Source organism: Mustela nigripes, chromosome 10 (genome assembly GCF_022355385.1).
Source record: "Mustela nigripes isolate SB6536 chromosome 10, MUSNIG.SB6536, whole genome shotgun sequence".
Lineage (NCBI taxonomy): Eukaryota > Metazoa > Chordata > Mammalia > Carnivora > Mustelidae > Mustela > Mustela nigripes.
The window spans coordinates 16,741,281-16,766,273 of NC_081566.1; the positions used below are offsets into that span (position 1 = coordinate 16,741,281).

Below are 24,993 nucleotides of genomic sequence, written 5' to 3' on the forward strand. Positions count from 1 at the left end.
CGGAATTGCACCGCCCTTACCAGGGGCTGGGCTGAGTAATCCGCTTGTGTTTGCTTTCAGGAGTTTTTGTTCCCTGAGCGCTTTCCATAGAGTTCTGGAGGAGGGGAATACAAATGGCGGCCTCCTGGTCTCCTGCCGGGAGGAGCCGAGAGCCCGGGGCCCCACTCCTCGGTGCGCCCTCAGAGAACAGCGCCCCGTTACTCCCGTCAGCCTGACCTCCGGCCGCGCTCCGAGCTCACCGAGCCTGCGACCGGTTCAAGGTAACCCCGAGCTGCGAGCTTACTGTCGGCTCTGTCTCTGTAGCCGGCTTTCCCATTCCAATATGCACAAGCTCTGCGACACTCAGACACCCCCGATCCTTCTGTGACCCTGCGGGACCTGAGGCCACGCTGACCCCGCGTGGGCTTCGCCTCGGTTTAGCCTCTGGTGCTATGTCCCTCAGCGGAACAGACTTTTAAAAGTCCTGATTTTGTGCGCCGTTGCTCCGCCGCTTGCCGGGAGCCGGCCCCTCCCGCCGGGGTCTATCTTCCTGTCGCTTTGGATTCACCTCTCCGCCGGTCCTACCTTTCAGAAAGTGGTTGTTTTTCTGTTTTCAGAATTGCTGTTCTTCTTCTCTTTGATCTGCCGATGGATTTGCAGGTGTTTGCAATCTTTAGATAAGCTATCTAGCTGATCTCTGGCTAGCTGAAGTAGTCTCAGCCTGCTACTTCTCCGCCATCTTGACTCCTCCCCTAGAATTCTGTTTTAATTACCTTTATTTTTTTTTTTAACCATTTCTATTTCTGTAGTTTTGGTGTTTAAAAATGGTTGCTCTAGGGATTACAATATATATATTTTACCTTTCACAGTTTACTTTAAGTCAGGATTTTACAATTTTATTTGGAGTGTAGAAACCTTAACACCAAATAGGTCTCTTTTTCTTTTCCCCTTTATGCTGTAGTTGTTGTATGTATTATATCAGCATACATTAAAAACCCTGTTAGAAAAGGTTACAATTTTTTTTTCGACTGTCAAACATTTTAAAGAACTTAGCAGCAGAATACTTCATTACATGTACCTAAATATTGATCCCTTCTGTTGCTTTTTCTTCATTGCTGAGGTTCTTGGTTTTTATTGGCATTATTTCTTTTACATCTGAAAAAATTTCCTTTATTAACTTTTAAAAGATTATTTATTTATTTATTTATTTGACAGAGAGAGAGAGAGACAGAGAGGGAGGGAACACAAGCAGGGGGAATGGGAGAGGGAGAAGAAGGCCTCCTGTCAAGCAGGGAGCCAGATGTGGGCCTTGATCCCAATACGCTGGGATCATGACCTGAGTGAAAGGCAGATGCTTAATGACTGAGCCACCCAGGTGCCCAGCAATTTTTTTTTTTTAAAGAGTTGTATACTGGCAACAAATTTTCTTCCATTTCTCTTTGTTTCACCTTCATTTCTGAAGGCTTTGTATTCTGTGTCAACAGTTCTTTTATTGGTGTTCTTGAAAAATATGATTTCATCACCAAAATTGGTCTCCTTGATTTCTGATAAGAAATCCAGTTATTCAAATTGTTGTTCTATAATAACTAATGAGTTGTTTTTCTCTGGTTACTTTCAAGAATTTAGTTTTAGTTTTAGTTTTTTGCAATTTGATTATGGTATGTTTGGGCATGTATTGCTTTAGATCTCATTTGAGGTTAAAAGAAAATACTTTGTTCAGAGCATTTCTGACATTAAATGGGTCGGTTTTCCACACTGAGCAATTTTCTAATTCTCTGCGGTTACCAGCTGGTTTTCTACAATTTAATGCACTTCTGATGCTACCTAGAGTTAGCACAAAACCCATAGGTTAAGGTCTTACAAGACAGTAGCAAATACAGATGCCAATAGCAAGTAGTGGGTCCCCAGATTACCTGTTCTTCTGTCTGACTTGGCTACAAATTAGGGTCCGACAACCTCCTCCTCAGGTTCAGTAATATGCAATAACAGCTCACAAAACTTAGGAAAATACTGTATTTTCCTAAGTTGTTCATTGTTCCAGATGAACAATGAACAGCCAGATGAAGAGGTACAAAGAGCAAGGTCTGGAAGCATCCCAAGCCCAGGAGCTTCTGTTACCATGGAGTTGGACGGCACTGCCTTCCTGGCATATGGATGTGGTCACCAACCTGAAGCTCTTGGAACCCCTTCATTTGGGATTTTTATGGAGGTTCCTTTATGAAGGCATGGTTGATTAAACCATTGGCACTCCTCAGCCTCTCCCCTCCATGGAGGTCAAAGGTAGAAAGCTCTTTCATCCTTCTTCCTATTTTATTTTACTCTGTGGTTCAGATTGGCGAATTTCTTTTGATTTATCTTTAGGTATATTGACTTTTCCTCTGTCATCTCTATTTTTTTGTTGGACCCCTTCAGCGAATTTTTATTTCCATTGCTGTTTTTCACTTCTAAACTTTTGATTTGGTTCTTCTTTTTATCTTTTATTTGTTTGTTTGCTGGAGCTTTCTGTCTTTCCTTTCCTCTCAAGAAAATATTCTTATTCGATGAAGCATTTTTTTCATAGTTTTTTGCAACGTAATTCCAACATCTGCATTATCGTGGAAGTTGGTGTCTGCTGTCTTTTCTACACGTGTTGAGATTTTCCTGGGTATTTGTATGCCAGGGAATTTTGGGTTGTGTCTTGGACATTTTGAATATTATGTTATGAGATCTAAGGTCTTGCTTATATCCTGTGTAGGGTGTTTTTTTTTTTTTTTCTGTTTGTTTTTTGTTTTGTTTTTGAAGATTTGCTTTAAAGAAGACTGATTGGTTCAGTTTGACACAAGTATGAACTTCATTTTCTGTGGTTTGTGATTTTTTACATTAGTGTCTTTTTCAAAGCCTTTGTTTTGCTTCTCAGATATGTCCTGTGGGTATTGTCAACCAGTGGCAGCCTGGGATCTGTACACTTCTCAAAATTTGTGCTAAGACGTTTAGGCTCATTTTTCACATATGCAGCTTGCAGGTGATCTCAGGAGTTCATAAATAACTTTATGGGCTTACTTTCCCAAGGTCTTTTCTCTGTGCATTGTCCTTGGTCCTTTCTAGTTCTTTGGAGTTCCACTTTTTGGTCCTCTGGTCAGATAATTAAGGCTTTATTTATCCCATATTGCTAAGCAATTCCTCTGATTTTGCCAGTGTCTTAGGCCAAGCACTGCAGGGCAGAAAGAGAAATGGGTCCATTCCTCTTCTAGTATTTTAGTTTCTGCAGGTCCCTATTGTCACCATTGTTACTGCCTCCACTATCAAGGAATTTCTTGGGTTGTGGGGTGCAAAAAAATGGATAAAAGAAAAGAAAAGCAGGGATTCCCTCTACTGAATGTTAAGAGATCACTTTTCTTTTCCTCAAGTCAGATTTACAAGATATCTGGCACTCTGTCTACTTGGGTGCCGACTTTGTGTTTCAGGACTGCATTGAGGCCAGGCCAATGGATATCAAAAAGGAAAAATAATCGCTATCCCTGTGACTGCTTTGCTTGTACTTCAGATTCTCATCTTTGTCTCCAAACTATTTGCTCTTACTTACTTTTCAGAGCCCTCAAATAATTGCTGCATGCATTATATTTAGGTTTTATAGATGAATTCAGTGGGAGAGAAAGATGGCGTGTGCTTACTACATCTTACTCAAAACCGAAACCTTGATTGCTTGTTTTTTTTTTTAAATAGGTTATTTAAAAAAACTCATCTTCTTCTCTAAACAAACAAACAAACAAACAAACAAAAAACCAGATTCTTTAATACATTTCCTTGGGTAATCTTCATAAACCTATGAATAGGGAATTTTTTGGGGTGTTTAGTAGGGAACATGAATATAGGAATCACTTAAAAATTTGCTGCTTTGTTAAATGCCTATCTTACTGATTTAAAATTACATTTATTTTATGTAGCATGATCAAAATTACCTTCATGATTTTTACAGTTCACTTTTCAAATTGAAATCTACTACTTGTGTTGTTTTTATTTTAAGTTTTCTTTTGTTCTTAATTATGAGTAACCATTATATTGTTATTTAATATTTGCAACAGCTGTGTCTTTACTCACAACCTCTTTAGTGGATCTAATCAAAGACTCTAATTTCATTGCCTGAATCCAAAACTTAGAAATTGGTATACTTTTTTTTCTTTTTAAGTTTCCTGGTCATCATAACAATTCAGCCTCAGTGGGTTATTGTAGCTGCCTATAAACAACTTTTATCTTAGTTTTTATCTTCCCTGGCTATCAGGATAGGCACTGTTTTCAGAAGATGTTAAAGGTATGGGATAAAAATGTACTTATTTTTCAAAGCTCTTATTCATTCACTTGGGAATGAATTGTTTAATTGTACTTTTTAGCCCATAGAGATTCACAGATCAATCTGTAATTTGTAATTTGTCTTGTTAGGTTTTTAGTGTTCTTAACCTTAGGGATCATTTGTTGTTTCTTTAGTATTTGCTGTCATTCAATACACAGTGAATAAATTATCTGAAATTTGGATAGTGAAGTATTTTTTTTTTATTAATAAGCTAAAAGGGAAGGGTTTGTCACTGGTTACATATGAGGCATTGCAGAAATGTTATTCTGACTTTAATTGAAATCTGCAAGGCAGAAACAATGAGATAATATAGATAAATATAAGGAGTAAACACATATACACAGAAAAATAGAGATTTTTTTTAGTCATAAGAGATAAGAAGGCTGGCCATTCCCTCAGTTTTGATGGCTTTCCACTTCCCAGAAAGCATACCTCAGATTTCTGTGGGTAGGTCCCTAGTTTTCCAACCCAAACTCTATGTTCATGTAGCTGACTCTCCCTTATTTAAAGTGATTAGAGTGTCTGTTCTTTGAAATCAGAAGGATAACAAAAATAGGTATACAGGGGCACCTGGGTGGCTCAGTCAGTTAAACGTCTGCCTTCAGCTCAAGTCACGATCTCAGGGTCCTGGGATTGAGCCCTGCATGGGGCTGCCTGCTCAGCACAAGTCTTCTCCTCCCTCTCTATCTGCCCCTCCCCCTTTGCTCCTGCACTCTCATTTTCTCTTTTAAATAAATAAATAAATACAATCTTTTTAAAAAAGGGAAAAAAGCTGGTATACTCAAGTATTTGCAAAGAAAAACATCCTTATGTGACTTTTAATATTAAATTTTCATATAAATTATATCTTTGATAACCTGGTATGATCCAGCACAGATTTAGAGTTTGTTATACCTCAGCTTGAATCACAGTGTTACCATTTACCAACTGTGTGATCCTAAATAAATCACTGCTAAGTTTTAGTTCCCTTCTGTGTGGTGAAATATCATACAACAATATGCTATTGCGTATCTCTTCCCAGCTCTGTGTTCAGTGTGTTTTCAACAGTAGCTTGAAATGTGTTGTGATTTATTCATACCACAGAAATTGGTAAATAGCACTAACCAGAGCTTGATTTATTGTTTTGTTGGATGTCTAGATTTAAGAAAGTGATGGAAAAAATAGCAGTAAAGCAGATTAAACTTAAAAGTTTCTTGTGTCTTGGGGGACCTGGATCTCACAATTGGTTAAGCCTCTGACTCTTCGTTTTAGCTCAGGTTGTGATCTCAGGGTCATGGGATCGAGCCCCACCTCAGGCTTCCTGTTTAGGGTGGAGTCTGCTTGGGATTCTCAATCCCTCCCCCTATCCCTCCTTACATGCACACACGTGTGTCTCATTCTCTTTCCCTCTCTCTCTCTCTTACTCTCTCAAAATATTTTTTTAAAAAAAGTTTTTTGTGTCCATTGCCTATTCTTGGTAGTAACTCAAAAATTGAGGAGATACTCTAAACTATAGGCTTACTTCATTTTATTGCATTTTACTTTATTGAGCTTCACAGATACTGCATTGTTTACAGATTGAAGGTTTGTGGCAATCCTGCATTAAGCAAGTTTACTGGCACTATTTTTTGCAACAGCATTCACTCACTTTATATCTTTGTGTCATATTTTGATTCTTGAGATATTTGAAACATTTTCATTATTATTATTTGAATTGCTTCAATTTCATGATAAAACTTTATTGGATGAGGAGTTACTTCCTATGGATGAGCAAAGATAACGGTATCTTGAGATGGAATCTACTCCTGGTGAAGATACTGTGAAGATTGTTGAAATGACAACAAAAGATTTTGAATATTATATAAACATAGTTGATAAAACAGTGGCAGGGTTTGGGAGCATCGACTCCAATTTTTTTTTTTTTAAAGATTTTTATTTATTTATTTGACAGAGAGAAATCACAAGTAGACGAGAGGCAGGTAGAGAGAGAGGAAGGGAAGCAGGCTCCCCGCTGAGCAGAGAGCCCGATGCGGGACTCGATCCCATGACCCTGAGATCATGACCTGAGCCGAAGGCAGCGGCTTAACCCACTGAGCCACCCAGGCGCCCTCGACTCCAATTTTTAAAGACGTTCTCCTGCCGGTAAAATCCTATCATATGGTGTCATGTACTACAGAGAAATCATTTGTGAAAGGAAGAGTCAGTCAGTATGGCAAACTGCCATACTGCCATTCTTATTTTAAGAATTGCCTGAGTTGTTGAGCAGCGGGAGTTGGGTGGCCAGTTGGTGGGGTCGGGGCAGTCTCCTACTGCTTCCTGGCTGCAACCATGGCTGACAAGACCCCCAGGAAGGCCAACCACTCAGTGCTTGTTAGGCATAGCCATGGCCTCACCACACCCGTGTCCCTCACAGTGGCCACCATCACCTCCAAACCTGGGCATAGCAGTGGCTCCAAGAAACTAGTGATCAAGAATTCTGAGACAGGTCTAAATTGCCTCATAAGTAATGTTCAGGACACGTGGCAGAAGCTTCTTGAGGCAGAAAAAGCCATACAAATGGTATCTCCATCAGATAGAACTTGGAAAAACTACTAAGCTGTTGAAAATCTGTTCTCACAAAGTTTCCTCAACACTACAAACAGCTGTGCCAGGTCTGTGAAGATCATGTCCAAGCATAGATCATTCGGTTTAGAGAAGACTCACCAGACAGTGTTTTAGTTTTAAAGAAGATTAGCACATGCTGGCAAGATCATTGCAGACAAATGATCATGATCAGAAGTATTGTCCTGTTTTTTGCTTTGTACTTACTTTGTACTTTGCTATGTACTTCAGAATTCCATGCTTCCTTCTGTTTGGGACATAGGATTGGAACTTTTTAGAAAACATATCGTTAGTAATAAAATGGCTCAGAGTAAAGTATTGGTGGAATTCTGCTATTAACAAGAAAGAAGCAGCAAAGCAGTGGCTAGAAGTTTATGAAAAGTCTGCTGAGTATGCTTCCTGACCTTCAGGTATATAAAGATTCATTTGACCTGAAATTTTTGGAAGAAATGAATTGTTTATATGCTGCAGAATATCCTAACCATGTAAGTTAGCATTTAGAGGAAGAAGGAGATTGAGTAATCACATATTAAGACCGTAGCACATAGAAACCACTGATTGCTTACATGGAGAAACAGCTTTTCAGAGAACATTGAACAGCAGTTCTGTAGAAAGGGCTTGACCACCTCCTTGATGAGACCAGGGTGCCAACCTCACTCAGATATACCAGCCATTCAGCTGTTTGTAGCATGGGCAGCAGTTTCTGCTGTGCATTGGAGTGACTACATCAAGACTTTGGAGACAACAATTGTTATCAGTCCTGAAAAAGAACTATGGTACAGGACCTGCTAGATTTTAAGGATCATGTGGACCGTGTGATAGAAGTGTGCTTTTCGAGGAACGAGAAGTTCGTCGCCTTGATGAAGGAATCCTTTGAAACATGTATCAACAAAAAGCCAAATAAACCCTCAGAACTGATAGCAAAGCAAGTTGATTCAAAATCAGGAGCAAGTAATAGGCAACAGATGAAAAGCTGGAGAGGATTCTTGACAAGGTAATGATAATATTCAGGTTCATTCACAGTAAAGATTTCTTTGAAGCCTTTTATAAAAAAGATTTAGCAAAATGATTCCTCAGTGGAAAAAGTGCCTCAGTACATGGTGAAGAATCTGTCAAGTTTAGTCGTCAAAACTAGAGCATGAATGTGGTGCTGCTTTCACTAGCAAGCTGGAAGGCATGTTCAAGGACATGGAACTCTCCAGGGACATCATGATTCATTTCAAGCAGTATATGCAGAATCAGAGTGACCCAGGCTCTATAGATCTAACAGTGAATAGAATTATGATGGCATACTGACCAGCATACACACCTATGGAAGTGCATTTAACTCTAGAAATGGTTAAATTTTAGAAAGTATTTAAGACATTTTATCTCAAATTAGAAATTAGTTCAGAAAGCACAGTGGTAGAAGTCTTCAGTGGCAAACTACATTGGGGAATGCTGTTTTAAAAGCAAATTTAAGGAAGGAAAGAAGTTCCAGGTGTCCATCTTCTGGATACTGGTGCTTCTCATGTTCAGTGAAGGGGGTAGGTTTAGCTTTGAAGAAATCAAAAGGGCCATGAGAATAGAGGACAGTGAGCTGCGAAGAACATTACAGTCCCTGGTGTGTGGCAAAGCGCGAGTTCTGGTTAAAGTCCCGGAAGGAAGGAAATGGAAGATGGGGACACATTCATGTTCAGTAGGCAATTCAAATACAAGTTGCTTTGAATAGCCAGATTGGGATGAAGGAACCCATTGAAGAATAAGTCAGTATCATTGATAGGGTTTCAGGAAAGACAGTATCAGATTGACTGTACTGTTGTCAGAATAATGTAGATGAGAAAGACTCTTCATCATAATCTTCTAGTTTCTGAATTGTAAAATCAGTGAAATTTCCAGTAAAGCCTAGAGATTTAAAAAAGAATTGAATTTCTTATAGACAGACTATATAGAGAGAGATGATCACCACTACATGGCCTGATTTGGCCAGCTGCTTTCTGTCATTGAGACACTAGAATGTATCTTAAGAGCAGTGAAGCATTTCTGTCCTATTTCCAAGACTTCTGAGATTGACCCAGCAGAAAGACTTTTGGATTAGAAAGAAAAGATGGTTGGTTCTTGGATTACCCTTCACAAGCTTAAGGGTTTGCAAACGGGCATATGTGTCTTTCCCTCCAGTTCTCCCTCTTAACTGTTTTGCTGCTTAAATTGCTTTTGTTGCTTTGTGCAGAATGACTTTGAGATTGGACAAGAAGATACTGGTTAAAAGAGGTTCCTTTTTAAGATATTTCTCTTGTGGAAAGCTGCAAGTTTGGTTTGGTGTCTGTGTGTGCTTATGAAGCATAGTTAAAAAGACCCTCTGTGCTGCGTTCACAGGCTACAGAGATGACTGGTATACTCCTGAAGGAGTACTCTGCTCTCTTAGTTTTTGGACACTTAGTTTAGAAACAAGAGTCCTTTGTTGGCAGACGTTGGGAAGAAACAATGTCAAAAGCTGGCTAATCAATTTTGCAACATAAATATTGGCATCTGTTTGTTTCTTTTATGTTCCATACATTTTAAACTATGATGACTGACGTTTTGGAGCAAGGTTTCTCCGTGAGACCTCTGGTGTGTTGAGACAACACTGGGTCAGGTCTTCTTGCTGTGGTTAACCCATGAGCATCTTTGTTCTACTTTCGTTGAGCTGTTTTGTGGGTTTTCTGTTTAGGAGTTTGGGAGATAGTGTGTTTGTGTTTACACGTTTCTGAGACTGAGTCTAGCAGGCCCCCTGTTTTTTGCACTGGGGTAACTATTGTTTGATTCTTTTCATTGCGTTGTTTGTACGATTGCTTTAGTAAAGTTTGTTTTAAGAGTTATGCTGTTCTTCTTTGTGCTATAACCACTGTAAAAAGTGTTATAGGAGACTTAAAGTCTTGATACTGTGAAGTAAAAGTTATTTTGTTAAAAGATTAAAAAGATTTTGTTGGCACTGGTTTCATGTTTTGTGTATATATAGGTGCCATAACTGTAACAAAAATACTTTTCTAGTAGCATTTAAGAGTAATTACACAAAAGTATATTCCATTTTGATTCAAAGGTACCAAAGGAATTTTGATCATGGTATAAATGTTTAAAGCAATATTTTCTGGAATATACCAAGTTTATATAATTGGGTTTTGTGCTAAATTATTAAAAAGTTTCTCCCTTTTAGAAACTTGCATGTTTAAAATATGACAATTTATGGGTTTCCTTGTGAAAATCCTCATAATTTAAGTAGTCATTATTTCTGTATTTGTAAATTTTCGTTTGTGAGTTCTATAGTATGTGGTCTATAAAAGACCAAACAGATTTTTATTTTTTAAGTTCTATGTTCATTGTCTCTAGAGATTGTTAATATTGTAATTTAATGTAAAATTACTTTGAACAAAATTAGTTTAATTGGCCTTAAAAAAAAAATAAAAGAATTGCCTGAGCCACCCTAACCTTCAGCAACTACCATCCTGATCAGTCAGCAGCCATCAACACTGAGGTAAGATCTTCCACCAGCAAAAAGATACAACTTGCTGAAAGCTTATTTTTTAGATATATAGTATTTTAATTAAGGTATGTACATTGATTTTTTTTAAGGCGTAACGCTATCGCACATTTAAATAGACTACAGTATAGTATAAACATAATTTTTATATGCACTGGGGAACTAAAACATTCATTTGACTTGCTTTTTTGCAATTAATTTTATTGGCAGTAGTCTGGAACCAAACCCTCCAAGGTGTACACGTATCATCTAATTCAGCAAAGAGGTTGCTTATATCATTGACAAATGAGTGAGGTTATGACATATATCATTGTTTCACTTTCCCTTTATTATTTAATGTAAATGAACATATCGAATAACATTAAGATTGGCATTATATTCATTTATCGGTTGCAACCCTAAGTTGGCTTCTCAGGAGTTTGGCAAAATCAGTAGAGCATTCTGTGAGAATTAGTTGGCTCTAAGAAATTCACAATAAAGAGTATTGTATATTTTATTATAATTTCAAAATTGTGTCCTACAGCCTTCAAAATTTATAACAAACACACATTTCATACACACACCCCTGAGGGCTGATTGTTAAACATTTATCAGCACACCACTGTGTCTGGCACAGAACAAGCATTCATTAAATGTTGCTTTCTCTTCTCCTTTACTCCCCTTTGGCCTTTTCAAATAGAATCAAAATATCTGCCATACTTTGTGTAATCAGGGTTGGTGAAAATAAAAATAGCACAATAGCACTGACTTTAACTTAATGGCTATTATATTCCTTAGTATTATCACTTTCACCAGTATTAAAACATATCTTACTTAGAAAGACAAATGAAAATTTGAGGGAGTATGGTTTTCTTTTGAATTCGGTTGCTGGGAGCTTTAGGTAAAAAAGCCAATACCCAATTATATTTCAAAGAGGGACATTAGAAGCATAAGGAATATAGTATGTATTGAATATTGAAAAGCAACTATGAATCGTAGCACTTGTCAACATTTTCTTGAAAATGTTACCTACGAATAATTAAAATTTTTGCTTTTATTTTAAAACTTTTTGTTCTTTTTCTCCCTTCTGTCCCTCTTCTACTTCAGTAAGGAAATGATTTTATTTAAAAAAAAAAAAAATTTAACACTGGTTACAGTCACAGACTGATTTTCTTTCACTCCAAAGGTGAATTATGGATTCTTTGACAACCTTTTATTTTCTGTCATTATGATGATTTTTGTTCCCATTTTTAGTCTGGAATAACACATTTTTTAAAGCTCCTGTTTGACAGGTTCTTGGTTTTTTGTTCTTTATTTCCTTACATATTTAGAGTATATTGTGGGGGTCATATAGTTACTCTTCTCATTTCCCCTACCTTTGTCTATTTTAAATAAAAGAAAACCAGCTGTATTTCTGTAGTGCATAGCTGATTGCTTTCAAACCTCCCAAAGGAGACAAACTAATTGCTAAACATAGAGAAGATGAAATGTTGAGATACCATTCTGTGTGGATTTAATAGTTACTAATCACAGAAGAGTAAGCCTTTACACGTTTTAATCCTATTACTTCCAGAAGAATAACATAGAGTAATAGTGTTTCCTCCTCACGTATGTTTGCAAATATATACGGGAAGGATTGAATTATGTTGGCATCTTTGTAGAAAACTAAGTGACCATATGTATGTGGGTCTCTTTCTGAGCGCTCTTGTTCTATTCCACAGGGCTTATGTTCTGCCACTTGTCTTTATTACTATAGCTTCATAGTAAGTCTTGAAATCAGACAGTAGACATCTTTAAGCTTTTTCCTTCATTTTCAAAATTGTTTGGCTATTCTAGGCTTATTGCATTTTTAAATAAATTTTAAAATTTTGTCAAGTCTTGTAAAGAAAAAAAACCTGCTGGGATTTTCATTGTGATTGCATTGAATCTGTAAATCATTTTGGTGAGAACTGACACTTTAACAGTGTTGAACTTGTAATCCATGAACATGATGTATTTCTGCACTTACTTAAGTCTTGTTTACTTAGTCTTTGCAACGTTTTTAGTTTTCCCGGTAGTTTTAGTCCTCTACACTTTTTTTCCTCCATACTTTTATATATATACAGATCTTGAATATATTTTGCCCAGTCTATCCCTAAGTATTTCATATTTATTTTTAAAGATTTTGTTTATTTATTTGACAGAGATCACAAGTAGGCAGAGAGAGAGGAGGAAGCAGGCCCCCTGTTGAGCAGAGAGCCTGATGTGGGGCTCGATCCCAGGACCCTAGGATCATGACCTGAGCCGAAGGCAGAGGCTTTAACCCACCGAGTCACCCAGGCGCCACAGTATTTCATATTTTTGATGTTATTATAGATGATACTATTTTTAAATTTTATTTTCTAATCATTTGTTGATAGAATATAGAAACACAGTGGAATTTCCTGGTTAAGTTCACTGTGTTTATAGATTTCTAAAGATATGATACATATACATTATGTTGTTTGTGAATAAAAACAGTATTAGATTTTTTCATTTCTGATCCATGTTCCTCTTTTTATTTTTTTTTATAATTGTTAACCTGCAAGCTACAAGGCATTTCTTATTCATTTATGTATTTTTGTCTAATCATTAGTAACTTTTAAATTTGAGATCATAATTACCAATTTCTTAGTAAATAGAGGAACTCTTTGGTATAGCTGTTTTAAATAAGGCCAGTCATTCAAAACATGCCTTTCATATCAGTACTTAGTAAATAAAACTTGGAATGAAGATATTAGAAAATGTAAGTTTCTTATTTTTTACAAAAAACTGAAGCTATTTCTTCGAAGCTTCTTTCAAGCTACATCTTTTATCTGCTACTATTTAAAAATTTAAGACATATTTAATATTAGTAGATTTATTTTCTGAGCCAAGTAAGATTTACTTATAGAACAGCCAAATCCGCTGATAGCATTTTAAAATTTTGAGTGTTCTTACATAATATAGTTGTCAGGATGCATTACAGTTTTGTACATTTCCTGGAAATTAAAGGTCGGTCACTTTCAGAGGTAGAATAGTTTAAGTGAACTAATAGTTCACTTTGCAGTGTCAGACCCTCTTTCCTGTAAAATTGAAAGAGCAGATAGCAATAATCATTGAAATAAATCTCATCAGTATGTCTACAATTTTAAATGTATAAGGGATGTTGAGCTCATCTTTCCTATAGACTGTTGAAATTTGTTTCCATCAAGGAGGAAGGAGAAAGGAAGAGTTATGTCTAAAGGGAATAAATGTCGTCCATAAGTCTGGGGATATGAGCTTGGACTCTTATAAATATAGAAAGCAATGTAATGATAGTATCATCTATGACACTTAGTAATGGAAAAAGAGGAAGGAGGTAGTATGAGTATGAGAGAAAATAAGATTGAGGCTTCAAGTGAAAGTTGTATGTTTATTGTATTAAAATTAACATTTACTTGCAGACTTGAATGCTAACCTTGGCTGGCAGAAGTGGCAATGGGATAGGAAAGGAATTTAGGTTATAAATAAGAACTGAAGAAATATGACTAAATAAAGGATAGTAGTTAGCTTAGATGACTAAATTTTTTAAAGTATTATTCTCTCTCTTTTAAATTATATGGCTAAATTTCTTGGTTCTTTTGGTGTCATTTCATCATAGAAGTTAAAATGATATGGATATGGAAGTTTACCAAAAAACATTAGACAATAATGGTGTGTCCCTATTCTTTATGTTTTCTGAGAGCCTTAACAATAGAAACTTTTTACCAAAAGGCATATGAAACTTACTGGATTTTCAACTTCAATATGGAATACTATTGAAATACTATTCCATACTATGGAAATATGATAAGAATACTATTCCTATCATATTTCTTTGGAAATTTTTAGGAATTTCCTCATTGCTCTACCATACACCTTGGTTAAATAACTTGATTGTTGTGAAGAAGCTTGATTGACTATAATTTTAATTGAGGATTAACAGATCCTAGAGTCCAAACTCTTTCATAGACTGTGCCTCTGGAAGGTCTTAATTGTGTAGTAAAATTGAGCAGTCTGTTATATTTTTTAAAAAATACAGCAATTTCCAAATCATAGATCTTCTGGATTGTCACTAATTCTGATCACAAACATTATCAATGTACTTTTAAAGAATACTCCAAAAAAAAAATGAAGGTAAGGTTACTGATAATGATTTTAGATAGACAGTGAATGGTAGAACTAAAAAATTTTCTCCAATTTGATATTAAAACATTAAGCCTTAGAAACTGATACAAGTACCATGTAGTAAAGAAGTATCAGGTAAAAGTTCCTTTTAATGATGTAAAAACAAAAGCCCAAGATAGTTGTGTAGAAAAAGCATTGTGTTAGCAGTGGAATCTGAATTTGAATTCTGACTCTGCCACTTAGTTGGCTTTTGGCAAATCACTTGGAGCCTGACTTTGCTCTGTAAAAATGGTAATTGGTATTCTGACATTTCAAGATTCATGTGTGCAAGCCCTAGCACAGGACTCTAGCATAATGTAGATACTCAACAAATAATAATTGCATCTCTTTAAAAAACAAAATAAAACAATTAGTACTTGATAAAGTAATCATGTTTAAAAAGGCAGTACTGAAAATATTAACACTGTCACTTCAGTTGCATTGCTAATAAATAATCTAAGAGGAAGAGCAATTTTCCTCTTTTTGGTAGTAATATCATTTGTATTGTTATCAATATGACTTATGTCTATATTTTTCTAAAAAGATCTTATTTATTTATGTATTTGAAAAAGAGCATGAGCCAGGGTGAGGGGCAGAGGGAGAAGGGGAGCCTGATGTGGGTCTTAATCCCAGGAGTCTGGGATCATGACCTGAGCCAAAGGCAGACTGCATAACCGATCAAACCACCTAGGCACCCTTGACATATAGCTATATAATCAACCTACTGTATTTTGGCTGAGAGAAGGAAATGTCTTCCACTTCTAGTGTAGTCCTAGCATGGTGCTAACCATGCATTCCTATATATGGTTATCAAATGGGTGAGTATGTATTTTAAGTTGGACTTTTATTTCTTCAACTGTCATAACTGTTGTTCTTATAGTTCTTCTACAATATTGTTTCCTACCACTAAAACCCATCTGTCCTCAAACATGTCAAGCTTTTGTTAGAGCGTTTGTATCTTCTATTCCTTTGTCCTCACATTTTTACCAGGCTAGCTTCTTCCTTCTGGTTATTCAAGTCTCCATTCAAATGCCTCCTCTTAACAGAGATGTTCTCTGACTACCCATTCTCAAGTCATTCTCTGTGCACTTGTTACAGTATCAGATTACCTGGTTTCATTTTCTTCATAACCATTAAAGCAATCTGATAGTACCATAGTTTATTTAATTACTTGCTAATCGTTCCTTTAGAATATGAGTTCCATAAGAGGAGGGCCAAGGGCCCTGGGCCCTAGTGTGTCTTATACTGTATAAATGGCCCCTTGTGGAAAAGTTAACATCATTTATTTTGATTAATAGTGTCTTTGCCTGTGTCTAAACGGTTTATTTCTGCTAATTGACCCATATATGAGAGCTTATTTCTGTTCTCTCTAGTTTTCTGTTTGGAATTTTCCACAGTCTAATGTTTTAGAAAAGGAAAATATAATAATATAACCCATTATTACAGAAAAGTGCTTAATGGTATGGAACCCAAATTTGCCCTGTTTTCTTCTTTTTATATTTTAAAGTAACTTTGTAACAGTGGGCTCTTCTCCCTCAAAATTTTTCATGCCCCCTTTTTTGTTTTCTCTTCCTCTCCCCTCTCCCCATTACTCCCTTACACCCAATAATTTACTTCAAAAGCCAAGTGCACAATATTAGAACCTGAATGGAATGAGGAGGGCACCTACGTGGTAGGGAGTAGGTCACTGCAACCATGAAATACTGGTAACACACAGAGGATTGATCAAATAAGTAAATATGTTGAAGGTGATAGTAGCTAGGTTTCTTTTAGAGAAGGAAATCACAGATATGGAGAATGGTAAAACTAGAATGAACCCTATGGTGTTGGGCTGGCATTGGAGATAATACGATGAGCTCATGGTTTTCAGCATACATAGGTAGACGTGGTATGTGGGTATGTATACATATGTCATTAACTCTGTGTCCTAAGAGGGATTGGCAATCAGGACTGCAATAACAGTAAACACACTGAGCATTCAGGTGTTAGTTTCTAAATATAATTAGTCCCACTCTAACACATGTTTTGAAAACATGAGTCTGCTGCAATACAATTACTGGATTAGGGGAAAGGTAGAACACAGCATGAATTTTGTGTTTAATTATATGTGGTTTCACCCTTAAGAAATACGAGGTGAACTCAGGTGAACCAAACTCTGTAGAAAGACATAAAATGCACACATGTGCACACCTTAACATTTAGCATTTACCTTATTTTACTGCTTATGTTATGTGCCATACCCATCCACATTTGGTATAAACTTCCCCTAATTTGATATAGCTAGCCTTCTTCATAGCACAGTGATTCACAAACTTCAGCCCTTCACACAGCCATTTCCATAAGCAACCTTTAGATCTCTTTGAGGGTAAAGTGCCATGTTTACTGTGGCATTTGTGTATTTCCTAACCATTTACCATATGTAAAAGTGTGTTGCTTTTTCTGTTAGGTTCTTTTTTTTAAATGCCCTGATGAATGTTTCGAGTTTGTGCTTCTAACCCCTTTAACCATAAGCCCTATGGTTTTTACTAAGTGACTTTATATAGTTGCAGTGATTTTAAGGAACATGTATGTCACCCTATAGAATTGACTGAACCTTTCTTCACTAAGCAAACCAGAATTCTTTGGAGAAGTGCCTGTTGCAGGACCAGGAAAGGTAGCATACAAGATGAGCCTGGAATACATTTTTGTGCCACAAAGTAAGAAAGTGCTTGAAGATGGTAGGTACACATTAAAAGGGATAGAGAAACCTTGAGAGGTTTTGGCTTCTACTGGTCAAATCTAGGATATTTTAAGCATCAAAGTAAATAATGATGGTAACAAATGGAGATCTGTAAGTCTATACCCACATAAATTTAAAAATGAATACATTTAATTCTGAGGAGGAATAGAATATTTGCATGGTTTTGTACTATGTCTCCACAAAATACTTACTAATTACCAAAGGGGAAATGAAAATAAACGAGTAAATTTAAAATTTGGTTGGGAATAGAATATGGTCTCAAAATACCTGCTTCACAAAATGCTTATTAATTACAAAGAGGGAAAAGAATTCATAATGGAGAAGCTGCCACTTTACGGTACTACGTTAATCAAATAATGAGTTAAAATTATCATTAAGTGGACAAGTGAGAAATCGTGCCATTTGGTCAAATGCAGTAAGAACACAGCATCACTTCTGTGATGTTCCTGCCAAACATGCATAACTTGAATTTAATCATGAGCAATTTTCAGACAAACCCAACTTGAGGGACAGTTTATAAAATAATTGCCTGTTATCTTCTAAAGTATAAAGGTCATAAAGTTTAGGAAAGAACTAAAGATTCAGGAAAGGAAAGATAGAAGACTCTAAGAAGACATGACCGCTAAATGTGACAGGTAATTCTGGACTGAATCTTTTTAGTATAAAGCATACTATTGTAACTTTTGGAGAAACTTGAATGGGGTCTGAAGATTAAATGGTATATGTATCAGTATTTATTTTCTGTTTTTTTTTTTTTTGTTGTTGTTGTTGTTGTTGTTGTTGTTGCATTGAAATTATGGAGGAAATGGCATTGTTTATAGAAATATAGTCTAAATTATTTGAGGGTGATAACAGTTTGCAATTTGTAGATGTTTTAGGAAAATGAAAGATTTATTTTTACTTACCTGGTTTTTCTCTAATGTGTCATTTTTCCATATTGACAGTCAATTCTCTGACTCCAGGTGGGTGTCCAGTAATTTAGTTATATTCTGGTATTAAGTACCTAGAATTAGCCATCAGATCACATAAGCTTGAGGGTCAGTCCTATGGGACCTTAGGTGCTAGCTGCAAGTAGAGTCCCCAGGCACCCATACTACTGCCTGACCAATTGAAATTCTGGGGATTCCCACAACCCACTTCCTCTCCACGTTCAGTAATTCAATAGAATGAGTTGCAGAATTCAGGAAAGTGCTCTACTTAATATGCAGGTTTATTATGAAGGATATACTCTGAAACAGCGAAATAAAAGAAATGCATAGAGCAAGATATTGAGGGGTGGGGTGGTTGATGCCGAGCTTCCATGCCCTCTCTAGGCACACACATTAATATATTCACCAACCCAGAAACTGTCTAAACCCAATTGCCTAGGGGTTTTTATGGAGGCTTCATTATATAGGTTTAATTGATTAAAATACTGGCCCTAAAAAATAATAATAAAATAAAATAAGGTAAAATAAAATACTGACCGTGGGTGATTGAACTTAGACTCTAGCCCCTTTCTCCTCACTGCAGATTGGGAGTGGGGAATGGGGGAGTTCTAACCCTGAAATCACTGACTTGGTTATTCTGGTGACCAACCCTCATCTTGAAGTTATCAGCACTCTAAGATTGGTGATGTGGGCAGGGCTACTGGATCGGCCTCCCTTTTGGGTCCCAGCGTATTAAATAACTTTATCAGTACAAAACCATTTTTTAAAAATCAGAACAATGTGATGGAATAGGCTTAATTTTTTCAATTGATATTTAATTCACAGACCATACAGTTCACCTATTTGAAGTATATAGTTCAGTGCTTTTTAGTATCTTCATGGAGTTATATAGCCAGCACCACAGTCAATTTTGGAACATTTTCATTACCACCCCCCACTCCCCCTGCCATTTCTGTACCCATTAGCAGTTACTTTTTTCTCCTCTTTATGTCCTGCGGTTGTAGACAACCACTAATCTGCTTTCCATCTCTATGGATTTACCTATTCTGGATGTTTAAAACTATAAATGCAGTCATATAATATGTGGTCTTTTGTGACTAGCTTCTTTTACTTAACAAAATGTTTTCATAGTTCATTCATGTTGTGTAACAGATATCAGTTTTCATTCCTTTCAATTGCCAGATGATATTCTATTATATGAATATCCATATTTTATTTAGCTGTGTATCAGCTGATGGACATTTGGGTCACTACCACCTTTTGGCCATTATAAATAATGCTGATAGAAATATTTATGTACAAGTTTTTATGTACCCTTATGTTTACTGTTCTCTTGGGTATATAGCTAGATGTGAATTCCGGGTCACATGGTAACTGTATTTAACCAACTGTACTAATTTACTTTCCCATCAGCCATGCATGAGGGTTCTACTTTCTCTATCCTTACCACTTATTATTTTTAGATTATAGCCATCATAGCAGTATGAAATAGTATGCCATTGTGGTTTTAATTTGCATCTTATATCTTCTGAACCTCTTTTCACGTACTTATTAGTCATTTATATCTTTTTTAAAGGAAGATTAATTTATTTGAGAGAGAGAGAATGTGAGCCAGCAGGGGTGAGGGGCTGCTGGGAGGGACAGAGGAAGAGGGAGAGAAAAAATCTCAAGCAGATTCCCTGCTGAGAGGGAAGCCTGATGAAGCCTGATGCTGGGCTCAGTCTCAGCACTCTAAGATCATGACTACAGCTGAAATCAAGAGTAAGGATGCTTAATTGACTGAGCCACCCAGGCACCCCACCATTTATATCTTTTGGGAGGTAATATCTATGAGATCCTTTGCCAGTTTTGAATTTGGTTGCCTTTTTATTATTATTTTTAAAGATTTAATTTTATTTTTGCGAGAGAGAGAGAGAAAGAGAACAGGAGCTGATGGGGAGGGGCAAAGGAGAAAGAAGCAGGTTCCCCACTGGGCAGGGAGCCCTATGTGGGGCTCAGTTATGACCTGAGCTGAAGGCAGATGCCACGCAGGCACCCCTGGTTGTCTTTTTATTATTGAGATTTAGAGTTCTTTATGTATTCTGGATACAGATCCCTTGTTAGTTATAGAATTTGCTTATATTTTCTCCTTTTTTGTGGTTGTCTTTTCTTTTTCTTTCTTTCTTTCTTTCTTTTTTGATGTCCTTTGAATCACAAAAGTTTTAATTTTAATGATGTCTAATTTATCTATTTTTTCCTTTCATTGCTTGTGTTTTCAGTGTCATATTTAGGAGGACTCTCCCCAATCCATGGTCACAAAGATTTTTCTGTTTCTTTCTAAGAGCAGTGTACTATTATCTATGACACTTAGTAGAGTGGAATGGAACACTGGCAAAAAAAGAAGGTCCTTAGTCCATTTTGAGTTAAATTTTGTATACGATATAATATAGGACTCCCACACCATTCTTTTGCATGTGGATAATCAGTTGCCCCTTCACCATTTGTTTAAAAGTCTTCTTTTTCCTCATTGAATTGTCTTGGCACCTTTATTGAAAATGAATTAGCCATTAATGTAAGGCTGTCAGTTATATTCCATTGCATCTGTATGTGTATTGTTATTCAGTATTCTATATCTTTAATTATTGTAGTTTTATAATTTTAAAAATCAGGAGTGTAAGTTCTTCAACTTTACTCTTCTTTTTCAGGATTGTTTTAGATATTCTATGTTCCTTGTATTTCTGTAAGAATTTTAGGATCAGCTTGTCTATTTTGGTAAGGAAACTGGCTGGGATTTTGATAAGGATTATTTTGAATCTGCAGATCAATTTGGGAAGTATTTCCATACAATATTAAGTCTTTGATCCGTGAACATGGGATGTCTTCCCATTTATTTAGACATTTTAATTTCTTTCGAGCAATGTTTTATAGTTTATAGAGTATAAGTTTTACACTTCTTTTGTTAAATTTATTCCTAAGTATTTTATTCTTTTGGATGCTTTTGTTAGTGGAATTGACTTATTAATTTCATTTGAAATATTTTTACTTTTTAATATCAATATTGAAAGTTCTTTTCCTAAGTTGAGCTTGTTTTGATGTTTTGTTTTTCTGGTCATCATATTTGGAAAAGATACCTCACAAAGAAAAGTAGGTCCAGATGCAAGTAGTTGTAAGTCTATAAAATTGTTCACCAATTTTTTAGTGTGCAGACAGGAGCATTTATGTGTGTGTTTTTCAGGAATAACAATTTAAAAAAATCAAATCTCATTTCCAAATGTTGTTTTTCAAAAAGCTGTCTTCATTATTACAGACCACTTTTGAAAAGCACATGCTTTCTTACTGATTGTTGAAATGTTACCCTTACTTTAGAAGGACAGATTGAATTTTTTTTTTTTAGATTTGGGTATGTGTTATACTACTGACAGTCACTTGTTACAGAAAAGGTCAGCAAATAAGGAACTTCTTTCTAGTTTTAAGCTCAACAGCTTATTAATTAAAAGTACTGTGACATGAGATAACCCACCCACTTTTGTGTTCAACAGATGATTTTTTTTTTTAAGGTTTATTTATTTTAGAGAGAACGAGAGAAAGAGGGCATGAGCAGGGGGAGAGGATGAAGGAGAGAAAGAAAGTAGGCTCCAAGCCCGAAGCACAGAGCCTGATACAGGGTTCGATCCCATGACCTTGAGATCATGACCTGAGCTGAATCAAGAGACACTTAACCGACTGAGCCACCCAGGTGCCTCTACAAATGATTTTTATTGTTAGCCTATCTTATTACAAACTACTATAAGGATTTCATTACATTTTTTCATACTACATTTTAAAGGTATTGCTTTATTAAAATAATTAATGACTTCAATGAGTTTGTGCAGCCCTTGAGTTCTTCTTTCTTAAATAGATTTATTGCAATAACTTGTTGTGAATGATACAATGGAATATTTTTACAAATTCTGTTCTTCCTCTTTTGCTCACCTTAATCTTGTAATTCTTTTTATTTTAATTATAAAGAAGTTGATTCACCTCTTTATAAATGTTTTTTCATTAAACATTGCTTTTATTAAAGAGGTTATTTGCTATTAAGAGTATATGTTCTGCAATACATTTTTCCTTAGTGTATCACCAAAAAATTGTTCTTGTACTTCACCATTAAAATAAAATATGGCAATTTCATAAGCTGAGACATAATAGAAAATCTGAAAATAGAAAATTTTTTATTCAACCACATAGGCAACATTGTATAATTTATTCTTTTTATTTTTTCAAGCCATCAGGCAGTTTTTAATGTATTTTTCAGTAGTGTATAATGAAAAGCAAATGTGTTTCTGTTTCCATATATTTTCTGTGCAATGCGTTAGCATTTTTCTTTCCATGGCAGGAGGAATCCATTTCCTCAGTGGTATGTGGCTCTTTGTAACTGTGAAAAAGTTGCAGAAGTGGTTTCTAAACATTTTTTTATTGTGCTATCTAAAATTTTATCAAATACTTTTAATATCTTATGACTTTAAGTCATTGCTGACAAATTCATGAAGTTTTATCTCCATGTTTATGTACTTAGTTGTTAAATGCCTGTATATCTTGATAGAGCACATGAGTGTTGGGAGGAAGGTAAGGGGTATAGGAGAGAGAGAGAGAGGCAAGTGGATTCTGCGCTAAGCCCAGAGCCTGACTTGGGGTTGAGACCCACGACCCTGAGATGATAACCTGAGCCAAAATCAAGACTAGGACGCTCTACCAGCTGAGCCATCTAAGCACCCCTAGCTTCATACTTGCATTAACTAGAAAGTACACACTACAGTAAATACCTAGGACAAAGTTTATTGTTGATAACAATGGATATAAACCCATATTTCAGATAGCCTTACTGCTGTTTTTGAATTTCATTAGTCAAATTTGTCAAGTCTGAATTAGATCATTTCTAATTTTGCTTCAAAGTGTGACTAATTTTGATATATTGAGAATGGAAGTGTTGGCTCCCCTCTTTTTATGTTGTTTGCTCATGCTTATGTTATTAAGGTATTCTATCCATGGCTTTGCTTTATTTATTTATTTATTTATGCAGTACTTTTTAAATATTTCAGTTCGGTTTTTCAGTAGGCAATTTATATAGGCTGTATTATCATTTTAGAAAAATATTTTATTTATGTATTTGAGAAAGAGAGAATGAGAGATGGCAGAAGCAGAGGGCGGGGCAGAGGGAGAAGCAGGCTCCCCCTTAGGCAGGGACGGGACTAGATCCCAGGACCTTGGGACCATGACCTGAGCCAAAGGCAGATGCTTGACTGTCTGAGCCACCCAGGTGCCCTATATAGGTTGTATAAAAACGCAAAAAACACTGTACACAGTGAGAGTAAGTTTTCCTTTCAGTCCTTTTCCCTAACTACATGGTTCTCCCCATAGCGTCCCTACTATAAATTTCTTACAATTTCTCTTTTATTTTACATCTTATTTTTTCCTTTTTAATATATTTTGGAGATTATTCTGTAGTATACAAACAAATACCTTGTTAAAAATGTTACATGATATTGCACTGTAAGAGTTTCTTGTTTGGGTGCCTGGGTGATTCAGTGGGTTAAGTCTCTGCCTTCAGCTCAGGTCATGGTCTCAGGGTCCTGGGATCGAGGCCCACATCAGGCTCTCTGCTCAGCAGGGAGCCTACTTCCCCATGTTTCTCTGTCTGTCTTTCTCCCTACCTGTGATTTCCCTCTCTGTCAAATAAGTAAATAAATAGATCTTTAAAAAAAAAAAAGTTTCCTGTTTATGTAATGTTATTCTTTTTTTGTTATAATTTTTTAAAAAGATTTTATTTATTTATCAGAGAGAGGTGGGGGAGAGAGCGAGCACAGGCAGACAGAATGGCAGGCAGAGGCAGAGGGAGAAGTAGGCTCCCTGCTGAGCAAGGAGCCCGATGTGGGGACTCAATCCCAGGACGCTGGGATCATGACCTGAGCCGAAGGCAGCTGCTTAACCAACTGAGCCACCCAGGCGTCCCCAATGTAATGTTATTCTTATGGGCTTTTAGGTTCTTTTCAGTCTTTTGATATTACAAACAATGCTGTAATGACTATTTTACATATGTTGTTTTATATTTGTATATCTGTAGGATAATTGCTAGAAATGAAAATTGCTAATAAATTGCCATCTATACAAGTTGTGTTTTTAAAGACTGATTTATTTGAGAGTGAGTGTGGGAGGTGAGGAGAGACAGAGGAAGAGAGAGAGAATAAGCATCTCCCCAATGAGTGTGGAGCTGCACACACAGTTTGATCCTAGGACCCTGAGATTATGACCTGAGCTGAATCCGAGTTGGATGCTCAACTGACTGAGCCACGCAGGTGCCCCCATAGAAGTCATTTTTCATGATCTTATCAGGGATGTATGGGTGCTGTTTTCCTTCACACCTTCATTAACACATTATAATATCGGATTTTATTTTTACTTAATAGATATATACAAAAAACCTGGGTCACTCTGTTTTAATTTGCTTTCTCTTACCTTGAGTGAAACTGAACTTTAATAGCTGTGCACATTTTTTTTTTTTTTTAATTCTGAATTGCCTTTCTATAACTACTACCCAGTTTTTTCCTCTTGGGTTGTTGCTTTTTAAAAAATTATCAGAGACACTCTTCATCTATTAAGGGAGTTAGGCCTTTGTTACATGATTTGCATATACTTTTTACCCAATTTGTGGTTGAGGTTTTGACTTGTGATGATTCTTTTGTCATTCAGAAAATGATTCTATTTTTAAGCAAATGAATTTATAAAACTTTTCTCTTATGATTTGAGACAGTTAAAAATTCTT

The 24,993-nt window shown here is 36.1% G+C and overlaps 1 protein-coding gene and 1 pseudogene across 1 annotated transcript in view; both read left to right on the plus strand.

The window, feature by feature from the left end:
- The window catches only part of XPR1 (xenotropic and polytropic retrovirus receptor 1), a 252,522-nt gene that overhangs the window by 103,204 nt on the left and 124,325 nt on the right, over positions 1-24,993 (plus strand). The window lies entirely within an intron of this gene.
- Positions 6,614-8,846, plus strand: LOC132026298 (cullin-4A-like; annotated as a pseudogene).